This window comes from Silene latifolia, chromosome 10, assembly GCF_048544455.1.
Source record: "Silene latifolia isolate original U9 population chromosome 10, ASM4854445v1, whole genome shotgun sequence".
In the NCBI taxonomy this organism is placed as follows: Eukaryota; Viridiplantae; Streptophyta; class Magnoliopsida; order Caryophyllales; family Caryophyllaceae; genus Silene; species Silene latifolia.
Genome location: NC_133535.1, coordinates 60,818,725 through 60,835,067, shown reverse-complemented (window position 1 = coordinate 60,835,067; position 16,343 = coordinate 60,818,725). Strand labels below are relative to the sequence as shown.

Genomic DNA, 16,343 nt, shown 5'->3' with positions numbered 1-16,343 from the left:
TTAGTCCTTGTGACTCGTTGTGTGAATAATTTTTCCTTGTTCATTAGTCCTTCTAACTCGTTGTGTAAACTATTTGCCCTTGTTCATTAGTCCTTCTAAATCGTTGTGTGAGCCATTTGTCCTTGTTCTTTAGTCGATGTCACTTGTTGTGTGAACCATTTGTCCTTGTCCATTAGTCTTGGGACTCGTTGTGTAAACCATTTGTACTTGTGACTTATTGTGTAAACCATTTGTCCTTGTTCATTAGTCTATGTGACTCGTTGTTTAAACCATTTGTCCTTATTTATTAGTCCTTGTGATTCGTTGTGTAAACCATTTGTCCTTGTTATTGTGACTTGTTGTGTGAATCATTTATCCTTGCTCATTAGTCCATGTGACTCGTTGTGTGAACCATTTGTCCTTGTTCATTAGTCCTTGTGACTCGTTGTTTAAACTATTTGTCCTTGTTCTTTAGACCCTGTGACTCGTTGTGTGAACCATTTGTATTTGTTCTTTAGTCCTCGTGACTCGTTGTTTAAACCATTTGCCATTATAAATTAGTCCTTGTGACTCGTTCTATAAACCATTTGTCCTTGTTATTGTGACTTGTCGTGTGAATCATTTATCCTTGCTCATTAGTCCTTGTGACTCGTTGTGTGAACCATTTGTCCTTGTTCATTAGTCCTTGTGACTCGTTGTGTAAACTATTTATCCTTGTTCTTTAGACCTTGTGACTCGTTGTGTGAACCATTTGTATTTGTTCTTTAGTCCTTGTGACTCGTTGTTTAAACCATTTGCCATATTTTATTAGTCCTTGTGACTCGTTATGTAAACCACTTCTCCTTGTTATTGTGACTTGTCGTGTGAACCCTTTTTCCTTTTTCATTAGTCCTTCTGACTCGTTGTGTGAACTAATTGTCCTTGTTCATTAGTCCTTGTGACTCGTTGTGTAAACTATTTATCCTTGTTCAGTAGTCCTTGTGCCTCGTTGTATGAACCGTTTGTCCTTGTTCATTAGTCCTTGTGACTCGTTGTGTAAACTATTTGTCCTTGTTCTTTAGACCTTGTGACTCGTTGTGTGAACCATTTGTCCTTCTTATTTAGTCCATGTGACTCGTTGTTTAAACCATTTGTATTTGTTTTTTAGTTCTTGTGACTCGTTGTGTAAATTATTTGTCCTTGTTATTGTGACTTGTTGTGTGAACCATTTTTCATTGCTCATTAGTCCTTGTGACTCGTTGTGTAAACTATTTGTCCTTGTTCACTAGTCCTTGTAACTAGTTGTGTGAACCATTTGTCCTTGTTCTTTAGTCTTTGTGACTCGTTGTTTAAACAATTTGTCCTTGTTGTTGTGATTTGTTATGTGAACCATTTTTCCTTGTTCATTAGTGCTTGTGACTCGTTGTGTGAATCATTTGTCCTTGTTCATTTGTCCTTCTAACTCGTTGTGTAATCTATTTGCCCTTGTTCATTAGTCCTTCTAAATCGTTGTGTGAGCCATTTGTCCTTGTTATTGTGACTTGTCGTGTGAACCATTTTTCTTTTTCATTAGTCCTTGTGACTCGTTGTGTGGACCAATTGTCCTTGTTTATTAGTCCTTGTGACTCGTTGTGTAAAATATTTGTCCTTGTTCATTTGTCCTTGTGACTCGTTGTATGAACCATTTGTCCTTGTTCTTTAGTCCTTGTGAATCGTTGTGTAAACTATTTGTCCTTGTTCTTTAGACCTTGTGACACGTTGTGTGAACCATTTGTCCTTGTTCTTTAGTCCTTGTGACTCGTTGTTTAAACAATTTGTCCTTGTTCATTAGTCTTGTGACTCGTTGTGTAAACCATTTGTCCTTGTGACTCGTTGTGTAAACCATTTGTCCTTGTTCATTAGTCCTTGTGAATCATTGTGTAAACTATTTGTCCTTGTTCTTTAGACCTTGTGACTCGTTGTGTGAACCATTTGTCCTTGTTCTTTAGTCCTTGTGACTCGTTGTTTAAACAATTTGTCCTTGTTTTTAGTTCTTGTGACTCGTTGTGTAAACCATTTTGTCCTTGTTACTGTGACTTGGTTAGGCCGAGTTTGAGGTTGTCATTATAACTTTTGAGCCGTGTCTATAAATTGTTTTGACGCTAGTTTGGTTTATTTAAAATATAATTAAATTAATTTCCGTCTCATATTTTATATAAAGATAATTCGTTAATATCGTCCTTTCACATAATTATTTTAGGTGGCTCATATGTGGTTGAAGATGAAGAGTAATTTTGGGTTTTAGAAGCTTTCTCAAGTTATTACTTGTCTCTTTGCTAGCGTAAGGTAACTATTCCGAGTTACTCGACGAATTAATGTCACATTAGTAGTTGATGTTGTGTTTGTTGTTTGATAAGTGTTTAGGTGATTGATAATGTATTACTTTCGTTTTTCACATGATAGAAATTTGGAAATAGCATGAGAATAATATTGCGATAAAATTTGTGATTTGGGCCAAAGTAGGCCAAGACTCTGAGCTGGGCCAGATTGACCGAACGAGTTTGGTCAAGCTAGGTTGAAACCAGTCAGCCTCGATTTGACCAATGACCCGTCGCGGGACTCGGGTCGAGGGTTTGTCTTCGAGGTAAGATTGGTTGTTATTGGAGGTTTTATGTTATGCCTTGATATTTGTAATTATCATTTCACATGTTGGTTGTTGGATGCTTTGGATGCCTTATGCTTGAGTCTTGTTTGCCTTTAGCCATTGTAGTTTATTCTCATGGACTATGATATTGATGGTTAGCTATAATTTGGTTATTGATGACATTGAGGATATGGTTGGATTGTCTGCTGAATAGACATTTATATAGCCTTTCACATGATAGAATGTTAGCATTTATGTTGGTAAGTTGGACTCTTTGCCCCTCTTATGGTTAATTGGGTATCCTACTTGTCTTGTGTGGTGTGGGCTAAAGTATTCAAGATGGGACTAGCTGGGACTAGGTCCTAGGTGAGTATTTCGGCTTTCATCATAGATAGGTCATTATAGTCTTTGACGAGTGTATGTTCACTGCTTAATAGCCTCTGTGTTCCTGACTTGGTGGGTTTATATCCAAGTTGGGGCATGACCTCGTTACTTATTTTGAGAGTAAGTGGTCAGCTTAAGTACTAGCCAACCCTTTGGTGGACTCCTTAGGGTACTCACATGGTTTTATAAAATTTTGGGTCTTGGGTGCGGTGGTGTGTATCCGCATGTCTAGGTCTGCGCAGATTTAGGAATAGGGTTGTGTTGTGTCTTGGCCATGTTTTGATAGAACTTCTGAGCCAAGATACCGGTTCGATTACCTTCCCTACCTCGTGGTATAGACTCGAGTTACAGAGTGACTATTGACGGTGCTAAGAACTTATGCCTGTCTTTGATATATTGTCCTTTCTTGTTTGATGATTCTATGAATCATAGAAGGTGAGATGCAAGCCGGCTATGGTTGATAGAGTTTGAATTCCCGTGTGTTATTTGACTCACATGATAGTGTAGCTTGAGTCGGTCTAGTATTCACATGCTAGGACTATGTGGTGTTATATTGTTGTTCACATGATAAGCACGATTGTCTAGCATCTATATGCTAAGGCATTGTGTGATTCGTATTCATATTCATATGTTTACATGTTATATTAATTATGACATTTCGTGGCTGGGAGAACTCGGAGTTACTCCCCACTGACTGTGGCTTTCGTATTTGTATAAAATACGAATGACAGGTAGGTGATGCATATATGGGGTACATGGACGAGCTAGCGAGCAAAGTAACCTTGGAACCTAGATTGTTTTTATTTTATTGTGACCCTTATACACTTTTTATGTCACATACATTTTAGGGACATATGTCTCCCTCTTTACATTTGGTTGTATAATTTGCTATTCGCGACTTTAGCGATGGTTATGTTATGACTCTTCTAGTTAGACCTTGTATGTTTGACACCTTCCAATTTGGATATCTTTATAACAGGTTCAGGTTTTAAAATTACAGGTTTTTACCCAATTGAACCTATTACGAACATATCCATGCAGTTTTATTCTAGAATTACGTGTATATTTTTCCGCAATAGATGAGGGTGTCACATTGTAATTGTAACTTGTTGTGTGAACCATTTTTCCTTGCTCAATAGTCCTTGTGACTCCTTGTGTGAATCATTTGCCCTTGTTCATTAGTACTTCTAACTCATCGTGTAAACTATTTGCCCTTGTTCATTAGTCCTTCTAAATCGTTGTGTGAACCAACTGTCCTTGTTCTTTAGTCCATGTGACTCGTTGTGTGAGCCATTTGTCCTTGTTCATTAGTGCTTGTGACTCGTTGTGTGAACCATTTGTCCTTGTTCATTAGTCTTGTGACTCGTTGTGTAAACCATTTGTCCTTGTTCATTAGTCTATGTGACTCGTTGTTTAAACCATTTGTCCTTGTTTATTAGTTTTTGATTCCTTGTGTAAACCATTTGTCCTTGTTATTGTGACTTGTTGTGTGAACCATTTATCCTTCCTCAATAGTCCTTGTGACTCGTTGTGTAATCCATTTGTCCTTGTTCATAAGTCCTTGTGACTCGTTGTGTAAACTATTTGTCCTTGTTCATTAGACCTTGTGACTCGTTATGTGAACCATTTGTCCTTGTTCTTTAGTCCTTGTGACTCGTTGTTTAAACAATTTGTCCTTGTTCATTAGTCTTGTGACTCATTGTGTAAACCATTCGTCCTTGTGACTCGTTGTGTAAATCATTTGTCCTTGTTCATTAGTCCTTGTGACTCGTTGTTTAAACCATTTGTATTTGTTTATTAGTCCTTATGATTCGTTGTGTAAACCATTTGTCCTTGTTATTGTGACTTGTTGTGTGAACCATTTATCCTTGCTCATTAGTCCTTGTGACTCGTTGTGTAAACTATTTGTCCTTGTTCATTAGTCCTTGTGACTAGTTGTGTGAACCATTTGTCCTTGTTCTTTAGTCCTTGTGACTCGTTATTTAAACAATTTGTCCTTGTTGTTTAGTTCTTGTGACTCGTTGTGTAAACCATTTGTCCTTGTTATTGTGACTTGTTATGTGAACCATTTTTCCTTGTTCATTAGTCCTTGTGACTCGTTGTGTGAATCATTTGTCCTTGTTCATTAGTCCTTCTAACTCGTTGTGTAAACTATTTTCCCTTGTTCATTAGTCCTTCTAAATCGTTGTGTGAGCCATTTATCCTTGTTCTTTAGTCCATGTCACTTGTTGTGTGAACCATTTGTCCTTGTTCATTAGTCTTGTGACTCGTTGTGTAAACCACGTGTCCTTGTGACTCATTGTGTAAACCATTTGTCCTTGTTCATTAGTCTATGCGACTCGTTGTTTAAACAATTTGTCCTTGTTTATTAGTCCTTGTGATTCGTTGTGTAAACCATTTGTCCTTGTTATTGTGACTTGTTGTATGAATCATTTATCCTTGCTCATTAGTCCTTGTGACTCGTTGTGTGAACCATTTGTCCTTGTTCATTAGTCCTTGTGACTCGTTGTGTAAACTATTTGTCCTAGTTCTTTAGACCTTGTGACTCGTTGTGTAAACCATTTGTATTTGTTCTTTAGTCCTTGTGACTCGTTGTTTAAACCATTTGCCATTGTTAATTAGTCCTTGTGACTCGTTGTGCAAACCATTTGTCCTTGTTATTGTGACTTGTCGTGTGAACCCTTTTTCCTTTTTCATTAGTCCTTGTGACTCGTTGTGTGATCTAATTATCCTTGTTCATTAGTCCTTGTGACTCGTTGTGTAAACACCTTGTTCATTAGTCCTTGTGACTCTTTGTATGAACCGTTTGTCCTTGTTCATTAGTCCTTGTGACTCGTTGTGTAAATTATTTGTCCTTGTTGTTTAGACCTTGTGACTCATTGTGTGAACCATTTGTCCTTGTTCTTTAGTCCCTGTGACTCGTTGTTTAAACAATTTATCCTTGTTTTTTAGTTCTTGTGACTCGTTGTGTAAACCATTTGTCCTTGTTATTGTGACTTGTTGTGTGAACCATTTTTCCTTGCTCATTAGTCCTTGTGACTCGTTGTGTAAACTATTTGTCCTTGTTCATTAGTCCTTGTGACTAGTTGTGTGAACCATTTGTCCTTGTTCTTTAGTCCTTGTGCCTCGTTGTTTAAACAATTTGTCCTTGTTGTTTAGTTCTTGTGACTCGTTGTGTAAACCATTTGTCCTTGTTATTGTGCCTTGTTATGTGAACCATTTTTCCTTGTTCATTAGTCCTTGTGACTCGTTGTGTGAATCATTTGTCCTTGTTCATTAGTCCTTCTAACTCGTTGTGTAAACTATTTGCCCTTGTTCATTAGTCCTTCTAAATCGTTGTGTGAGCCATTTGTCCTTGTTCTTTAGTCCATGTCACTTGTTGTGTGAACCATTTGTCCTTGTTCATTAGTCTTGTGACTCGTTGTGTAAACCACTTGTCCTTGTGACTCATTGTGTAAACCATTTGTCCTTGTTCATTAGTCTATGTGACTCGTTGTTTAAACCATTTGTCCTTGTTTATTAGTACTTGTGATTCGTTGTGTAAACCATTTGTCCTTGTTATTGTGACTTGTTGTATGAATCATTTATCCTTGCTCATTAGTCCTTGTGACTCGTTGTGTGAACCATTTGTCCTTGTTCAATAGTCCTTGTGACTCGTTGTGTAAACTATTTGTCCTTGTTCTTTAGACCTTGTGACTCGTTGTGTGAACCATTTGTATTTGTTCTTTAGTCCTTGTGACTCGTTGTTTAAACCATTTGCCATTGTTTATTAGTCCTTGTGACTCGTTGTGTAAACCATTTGTCCTTGTTATTGTGACTTGTCGTGTGAACCCTTTTTTCCTTTTTCATTAGTCCTTGTGACTCGTTGTGTGAACCAATTGTCCTTGTTCATTAGTCCTTGTGACTCGTTGTGTAAACTATTTGTCCTTGTTCATTAGTCCTTGTGACTCATTGTATGAACCGTTTGTCCTTGTTCATTAGTCCTTGTGACTCGTTGTGTAAATTATTTGTCCTTGTTGTTTAGACCTTGTGACTCGTTGTGTGAACCATTTGTCCTTGTTCTTTATTCCCTGTGACTCGTTGTTTAAACAATTTGTCCTTGTTTTTTAGTTCTTGTGACTCGTTGTGTAAACCATTTGTCTTTGTTATTGTGACTTGTTGTGTGAACCATTTTTCCTTGCTCATTAGTCCTTGTGACTCGTTGTGTAAACTATTTGTCCTTGTTCATTAGTCCTTGTGATTAGTTGTGTGAACCATTTGTCCTTGTTCTTTAGTCCTTGTGACTCGTTGTTTAAACAATTTGTCCTTGTTGTTTAGTTCTTGTGACTCGTTGTTTAAACAATTTGTCCTTGTTCATTAGTCCTTGTGACTCGTTGTGTGAATCATTTGTCCTTGTTCATTAGTCCTTCTAACTCGTTGTGTAAACTATTTGCCCTTGTCCATTAGTCCTTCTAAATCGTTTTGTGAGCCATTTGTCCTTGTTCTTTAGTCCATGTCACTTGTTGTGTGAACCATTTGTCCTTGTTCATTAGTCTTGTGACTCGTTGTGTAAACCACTTGTCCTTGTGACTCATTGTGTAAACCATTTGTCCTTGTTCATTAGTCTATGTGACTCGTTGTATAAACCATTTGTCCTTCTTTATTAGTCCTTGTGATTCGTTGTGTAAACCATTTGTCCTTGTTATTGTGACTTGTTGTATAAATCATTTATCCTTGCTCATTAGTCCTTGTGACTCGTTGTGTGAACCATTTGTCCTTGTTCAATAGTCCTTGTGACTCGTTGTGTAAACTATTTGTCCTTGTTCTTTAGACCTTGTGACTCGTTGTGTGAACCACTTGTATTTGTTCTTTAGTCCTTGTGACTCGTTGTTTAAACCATTTGCCATTGTTTATTAGTCCCTGTGACTCGTTGTGTAAACCATTTGTCCTTGTTATTGTGACTTGTCGTGTGAACCCTTTTTCCTTTTTCATTAGTCCTTGTGACTCGTTGTGTGAACCAATTGTCCTTGTTCATTAGTCCTTGTGACTCGTTGTGTGAATCATTTGTCCTTGTTCATTAGTCTTTCTAGCTCGTTGTGTAAACTATTTTCCCTTGTTCAGTAGTCCTTATAAATCGTTGTGTGAACCAACTGTCCTTGTTCTTTAGTCTATGTGACTCGTTGTGTGAGCCATTTGTCATTATTCATTAGTCCTTGTGACTCGTTGTGTGAACCATTTGTCCTTGTTCATTAGTCTTGTGACTCGTTGTGTAAACCATTTGTCCTTGTTCATTAGTCTATGTGACACGTTGTTTAAAACATTTGTCCTTGTTTATTAGTACTTGTGATTTGTTGTGTAAACAATTTGTCCTTGTTATTGTGACTTGTTGTGTGAACCATTTATCCTTCCTCATTAGTCCTTGTGACTCGTTGTGTGATCCATTTGTCCTTGTTCATAAGTCCTTGTGACTCGTTGTGTAAACTATATGTCCTTATTCTTTAGACCTTGTGACTCGTTATGTGAACCATTTGTCCTTGTTCTTTAGTCCTTGTGACTCGTTGTTTAAACAATTTGTCCTTATTCATTAGTCTTGTGACTCATTGTGTAAACCATTTGTCCTTGTGACTCGTTGTGTAAATCATTTGTCCTTGTTCATTAGTCCTTGTGACTCGTTGTTTAAACCATTTGTATTTGTTTATTAGTCCTTGTGATTCGTTGTGTAAACCATTTGTCCTTGTTATTGTGACTTGTTGTGTGAACCAATTATCCTTGCTCATTAGTCCTTGTGACTCGTTGTGTAAACTATTTGTCCTTGTTCATTAGTCCTTGTGACTAGTTGTGTGAACCATTTGTCCTTGTTCTTTAGTCCTTGTGACTCGTTGTTTAAACAATTGGTCCTTGTTGTTTAGTTCTTGTGACTCGTTGTGTAAACCATTTGTCCTTGTTATTGTAACTTGTTATGTGAACCATTTTTCCTTGTTCATTAGTCCTTGTGACTCGTTGTGTGAATCATTTGTCCTTGTTCATTAGTCCTTCTAACTCGTTGTGTAAACTATTTTCCCTTGTTCATTAGTCCTTCTATATCGTTGTGTGAGCCATTTGTCCTTGTTCTTTAGTCCATGTCACTTGTTGTGTGAACCCTTTGTCCTTGTTCATTAGTCTTGTGACTCGTTGTGTAAACCACGTGTCCTTGTGACTCATTGGGTAAACCATTTGTCCTTGTCCATTAGTCTATGTGACTCGTTGTTTAAACAATTTGTCCTTGTTTATTATTTATTATGATTCGTTGTGTAAACCATTTGTCCTTGTTATTGTGACTTGTTGTATGAATCATTTATCCTTGCTCATTAGTCCTGGTGATTCGTTGTGTGAACCATTTGTCCTTGTTCATTAGTCCTTGTGACTCGTTGTGTAAACTATTTGTCCTAGTTCCTTAGACCTTGTGACTCTATGTGTGTACCATTTGTATTTGTTCTTTAGTCCTAGTGACTCGTTGTTTAAACCATTTGCCATTGTTTATTTGTCCTTGTGACTCATTGTGTAAACCATTTGTCTTTGTTATTGTGACTTGTCGTGTGAACCCTTTTTCCTTTTTCATTAGTCCTTGTGACTCGTTGTGTGAACCAATTGTCCTTGTTCATTAGTCCTTGTGACTCGTTGTGTAAACTATTTGTTCTTGTTCATTAGTCCTTGTGACTCTTTGTATGAACCGTTTGTCCTTGTTCATTAGTCCTTGTGACTCGTTGTGTAAATTATTTGTCCTTGTTGTTTAGACCTTGTGACTCGTTGTGTGAACCATTTGTCCTTGTTCTTTAGTACCTGTGACTCGTTGTTTAAACAATTTGTCCTTGTTTTTTAGTTCTTGTGACTCGTTGTGTAAACCATTTGTCCTTGTTATTGTGACTTGTTGTGTGAACCATTTTTCCTTGCTCATTAGTCCTTGTGACTCGTTGTGTAAACTATTTGTCCTTGTTCATTAGTCCTTGTGACTAGTTGTGTGAACCATTTGTCCTTGTTCTTTAGTCCTTGTGACTCGTTGTTTAAACAATTTGTCCTTGTTGTTTAGTTCTTGTGACTCGTTGTGTAAACCATTTGTCCTTGTTATTGTGACTTGTTATGTGAACCATTTTTCCTTGTTCATTAGTCCTTGTGACTCGTTGTGTGAATCATTTGTCCTTGTTCATTAGTCCTTCTAACTCGTTGTGTAAAATATTTGCCCTTGTTCATTAGTCCTTCTAAATCGTTGTGTGAGCCATTTGTCCTTGTTCTTTAGTCCATGTCACTTGTTGTGTGAACCATTTGTCCTTGTTCATTAGTCTTGTGACTCGTTGTGTAAACCACTTGTCCTTGTGACTCATTGTGTAAACCATTTGTCCTTGTTCATTAGTCTATGTGACTCGTTGTTTAAACCATTTGTCCTTGTTTATTAGTCCTTGTGATTCGTTGTGTAAACCATTTGTCCTTGTTATTGTGACTTATTGTATGAATCATTTATCCTTGCTCATTAGTCCTTGTGACTCGTTGTGTGAACCATTTGTCCTTGTTCAATAGTCCTTATGACTCGTTGTGTAAACTATTTGTCCTTGTTCTTTAGACCTTGTGACTCGTTGTGTGAACCATTTGTATTTGTTCTTTAGTCCTTGTGACTCGTTGTTTAAACCATTTGCCATTGTTTATTAGTCCTTGTGACTCGTTGTGTAAACCATTTGTCCTTGTTATTATGACTTGTCGTGTGAACCCTTTTTCCTTTTTCATTAGTCCTTGTGACTCGTTGTGTGAACCAATTGTCCTTGTTCATTAGTCCTTGTGACTCGTTGTGTAAACTATTTGTCCTTGTTCATTAGTCCTTGTGACTCATTGTATGAACCGTTTGTCCTTGTTCATTAGTCCTTGTGACTCGTTGTGTAAATTATTTGTCCTTGTTGTTTAGACCTTGTGACTCGTTGTGTGAACCATTTGTCCTTGTTCTTTAGTCCCTGTGACTCGTTGTTTAAACAATTTGTCCTTGTTTTTTAGTTCTTGTGACTCGTTGTGTAAACCATTTGTCCTTGTTATTGTGACTTGTTGTGTGAACCAATTGTCCTTGTTCATTAGTCCTTGTGACTCGTTATGTGAATCATTTGTCCTTGTTCATTAATCTTTCTAACTCGTTGTGTTAAACTATTTGCCCTTGTTCAGTAGTCCTTATAAATCGTTGTGTGAACCAACTGTCCTTGTTCTTTAGTCTATGTGACTCGTTGTGTGAGCCATTTGTCATTATTCATTAGTCCTTGTGACTCGTTGTGTGAACCATTTGTCCTTGTTCATTAGTCTTGTGACTCGTTGTGTAAACCATTTGTCCTTGTTCATTAGTCTATGTGACACGTTGTTTAAACCATTTGTCCTTGTTTATTAGTACTTGTGATTTGTTGTGTAAACAATTTGTCCTTGTTATTGTGACTTGTTGTGTGAACCATTTATCCTTCCTCATTAGTCCTTGTGACTCGTTGTGTGATCCATTTGTCCTTGTTCATAAGTCCTTGTGACTCGTTGTGTAAACTATATGTCCTTATTCTTTAGACCTTGTGACTCGTTATGTGAACCATTTGTCCTTGTTCTTTAGTCCTTGTGACTCGTTGTTTAAACAATTTGTCCTTATTCATTAGTCTTGTGACTCATTGTGTAAACCATTTGTCCTTGTGACTCGTTGTGTAAATCATTTGTCCTTGTTCATTAGTCCTTGTGACTCGTTGTTTAAACCATTTGTATTTGTTTATTAGTCCTTGTGATTCGTTGTGTAAACCATTTGTCCTTGTTATTGTGACTTGTTGTGTGAACCATTTATCCTTGCTCATTAGTCCTTGTGACTCGTTGTGTAAACTATTTGTCCTTGTTCATTAGTCCTTGTGACTAGTTGAGTGAACCATTTGTCCTTGTTCTTTAGTCCTTGTGACTCGTTGTTTAAACAATTTGTCCTTGTTGTTTAGTTCTTGTGACTCGTTGTGTAAACCATTTGTCCTTGTTATTGTAACTTGTTATGTGAACCATTTTTCCTTGTTCATTAGTCCTTGTGACTCGTTGTGTGAATCATTTGTCCTTGTTCATTAGTCCTTCTAACTCGTTGTGTAAACTATTTTCCCTTGTTCATTAGTCCTTCTATATCGTTGTGTGAGCCATTTGTCCTTGTTCTTTAGTCCATGTCACTTGTTGTGTGAACCCTTTGTCCTTGTTCATTAGTCTTGTGACTCGTTGTGTAAACCACGTGTCCTTGTGACTCATTGGGTAAACCATTTGTCCTTGTCCATTAGTCTATGTGACTCGTTGTTTAAACAATTTGTCCTTGTTTATTATTTATTATGATTCGTTGTGTAAACCATTTGTCCTTGTTATTGTGACTTGTTGTATGAATCATTTATCCTTGCTCATTAGTCCTGGTGATTCGTTGTGTGAACCATTTGTCCTTGTTCATTAGTCCTTATGACTCGTTGTGTAAACTATTTGTCCTAGTTCCTTAGACCTTGTGACTCTATGTGTGTACCATTTGTATTTGTTCTTTAGTCCTAGTTACTCGTTGTTTAAACCATTTGCCATTGTTTATTTGTCCTTGTGACTCATTGTGTAAACCATTTGTCTTTGTTATTGTGACTTGTCGTGTGAACCCTTTTTCCTTTTTCATTAGTCCTTGTGACTCGTTGTGTGAACCAATTGTCCTTGTTCATTAGTCCTTGTGACTCGTTGTGTAAACTATTTGTTCTTGTTCATTAGTCCTTGTGACTCTTTGTATGAACCGTTTGTCCTTGTTCATTAGTCCTTGTGACTCGTTGTGTAAATTATTTGTCCTTGTTGTTTAGACCTTGTGACTCGTTGTGTGAACCATTTGTCCTTGTTCTTTAGTACCTGTGACTCGTTGTTTAAACAATTTGTCCTTGTTTTTTAGTTCTTGTGACTCGTTGTGTAAACCATTTGTCCTTGTTATTGTGACTTGTTGTGTGAACCATTTTTCCTTGCTCATTAGTCCTTGTGACTCGTTGTGTAAACTATTTGTCCTTGTTCATTAGTCCTTGTGACTAGTTGTGTGAACCATTTGTCCTTGTTCTTTAGTCCTTGTGACTCGTTGTTTAAACAATTTGTCCTTGTTGTTTAGTTCTTGTGACTCGTTGTGTAAACCATTTGTCCTTGTTATTGTGACTTGTTATGTGAACCATTTTTCCTTGTTCATTAGTCCTTGTGACTCGTTGTGTGAATCATTTGTCCTTGTTCATTAGTCCTTCTAACTCGTTGTGTAAAATATTTGCCCTTGTTCATTAGTCCTTCTAAATCGTTGTGTGAGCCATTTGTCCTTGTTCTTTAGTCCATGTCACTTGTTGTGTGAACCATTTGTCCTTGTTCATTAGTCTTGTGACTCGTTGTGTAAACCACTTGTCCTTGTGACTCATTGTGTAAACCATTTGTCCTTGTTCATTAGTCTATGTGACTCGTTGTTTAAACCATTTGTCCTTGTTTATTAGTCCTTGTGATTCGTTGTGTAAACCATTTGTCCTTGTTATTGTGACTTATTGTATGAATCATTTATCCTTGCTCATTAGTCCTTGTGACTCGTTGTGTGAACCATTTGTCCTTGTTCAATAGTCCTTATGACTCGTTGTGTAAACTATTTGTCCTTGTTCTTTAGACCTTGTGACTCGTTGTGTGAACCATTTGTATTTGTTCTTTAGTCCTTGTGACTCGTTATTTAAACCATTTGCCATTGTTTATTAGTCCTTGTGACTCGTTGTGTAAACCATTTGTCCTTGTTATTATGACTTGTCGTGTGAACCCTTTTTCCTTTTTCATTAGTCCTTGTGACTCGTTGTGTGAACCAATTGTCCTTGTTCATTAGTCCTTGTGACTCGTTGTGTAAACTATTTGTCCTTGTTCATTAGTCCTTGTGACTCATTGTATGAACCGTTTGTCCTTGTTCATTAGTCCTTGTGACTCGTTGTGTAAATTATTTGTCCTTGTTGTTTAGACCTTGTGACTCGTTGTGTGAACCATTTGTCCTTGTTCTTTAGTCCCTGTGACTCGTTGTTTAAACAATTTGTCCTTGTTTTTTAGTTCTTGTGACTCGTTGTGTAAACCATTTGTCCTTGTTATTGTGACTTGTTGTGTGAACCAATTGTCCTTGTTCATTAGTCCTTGTGACTCGTTATGTGAATCATTTGTCCTTGTTCATTAGTCTTTCTAACTCGTTGTGTTAAACTATTTGCCCTTGTTCAGTAGTCCTTATAAATCGTTGTGTGAACCAACTGTCCTTGTTCTTTAGTCTATGTGACTCGTTGTGTGAGCCATTTGTCATTATTCATTAGTCCTAGTGACTCGTTGTGTGAACCATTTGTCCTTGTTCATTAGTCTTGTGACTCGTTGTGTAAACCATTTGTCCTTGTTCATTAGTCTATGTGACACGTTGTTTAAACCATTTGTCCTTGTTTATTAGTACTTGTGATTTGTTGTGTAAACAATTTGTCCTTGTTATTGTGACTTGTTGTGTGAACCATTTATCCTTCCTCATTAGTCCTTGTGACTCGTTGTGTGATCCATTTGTCCTTGTTCATAAGTCCTTGTGACTCGTTGTGTAAACTATATGTCCTTATTCTTTAGACCTTGTGACTCGTTATGTGAACCATTTGTCCTTGTTCTTTAGTCCTTGTGACTCGTTGTTTAAACAATTTGTCCTTATTCATTAGTCTTGTGACTCATTGTGTAAACCATTTGTCCTTGTGACTCGTTGTGTAAATCATTTGTCCTTGTTCATTAGTCCTTGTGACTCGTTGTTTAAACCATTTGTATTTGTTTATTAGTCCTTGTGATTCGTTGTGTAAACCATTTGTCCTTGTTATTGTGACTTGTTGTGTGAACCATTTATCCTTGCTCATTAGTCCTTGTGACTCGTTGTGTAAACTATTTGTCCTTGTTCATTAGTCCTTGTGACTAGTTGAGTGAACCATTTGTCCTTGTTCTTTAGTCCTTGTGACTCGTTGTTTAAACAATTTGTCCTTGTTGTTTAGTTCTTGTGACTCGTTGTGTAAACCATTTGTCCTTGTTATTGTAACTTGTTATGTGAACCATTTTTCCTTGTTCATTAGTCCTTGTGACTCGTTGTGTGAATCATTTGTCCTTGTTCATTAGTCCTTCTAACTCGTTGTGTAAACTATTTTCCCTTGTTCATTAGTCCTTCTAAATCGTTGTGTGAGCCATTTGTCCTTGTTCTTTAGTCCATGTCACTTGTTGTGTGAACCCTTTGTCCTTGTTCATTAGTCTTGTGACTCTTTGTGTAAACCACGTGTCCTTGTGACTCATTGGGTAAACCATTTGTCCTTGTCCATTAGTCTATGTGACTCGTTGTTTAAACAATTTGCCCTTGTTTATTATTTCTTATGATTCGTTGTGTAAACCATTTGTCCTTGTTATTGTGACTTGTTGTATGAATCATTTATCCTTGCTCATTAGTCCTGGTGACTCGTTGTGTGAACCATTTGTCCTTGTTCATTAGTCCTTGTGACTCGTTGTGTAAACTATTTGTCCTAGTTCCTTAGACCTTGTGACTCTATGTGTGTACCATTTGTATTTGTTCTTTAGTCCTAGTGACTCGTTGTTTAAACCATTTGCCATTGTTTATTTGTCCTTGTGACTCATTGTGTAAACCATTTGTCTTTGTTATTGTGACTTGTCGTGTGAACCCTTTTTCCTTTTTCATTAGTCCTTATGACTCCTTGTGTGAACCAATTGTCCTTGTTCATTAGTCCTTGTGACTCGTTGTGTAAACTATTTGTTCTTGTTCATTAGTCCTTGTGACTCTTTGTATGAACCGTTTGTCCTTGTTCATTAGTCCTTGTGACTCGTTGTGTAAATTATTTGTCCTTGTTGTTTAGACCTTGTGACTCGTTGTGTGAACCATTTGTCCTTGTTCTTTAGTACCTGTGACTCGTTGTTTAAACAATTTGTCCTTGTTTTTTAGTTCTTGTGACTCGTTGTGTAAACCATTTGTCCTTGTTATTGTGACTTGTTGTGTGAACCATTTTTCCTTGCTCATTAGTCCTTGTGACTCGTTGTATAAACTATTTGTCCTTGTTCATTAGTCCTTGTGACTAGTTGTGTGAACCATTTGTCCTTGTTCTTTAGTCCTTGTGACTCGTTGTTTAAACAATTTGTCCTTGTTGTTTAGTTCTTGTGACTCGTTGTGTAAACCATTTGTCCTTGTTATTGTGACTTGTTATGTGAACCATTTTTCCTTGTTCATTAGTTCTTGTGACTCGTTGTGTGAATCATTTGTCCTTGTTCATTAGTCCTTCTAACTCGTTGTGTAAACTATTTGCCCTTGTTCATTAGTCCTTCTAAATCGTTGTGTGAGCCATTTGTCCTTGTTCTTTAGTCCATGTCACTT

At 37.1% G+C, this 16,343-nt stretch overlaps 1 long non-coding RNA gene across 1 annotated transcript; it reads left to right on the top strand.

The window, feature by feature from the left end:
* Positions 1 to 2,208: 2,208 nt before the first annotated feature.
* On the top strand, positions 2,209 to 3,962 carry LOC141609012 (uncharacterized). The gene is made up of 2 exons (XR_012527133.1): positions 2,209 to 2,283; positions 3,697 to 3,962. It is a non-coding gene; the product is annotated as an uncharacterized LOC141609012 (long non-coding RNA).
* The last annotated feature ends 12,381 nt before the right edge of the window (positions 3,963 to 16,343 follow it).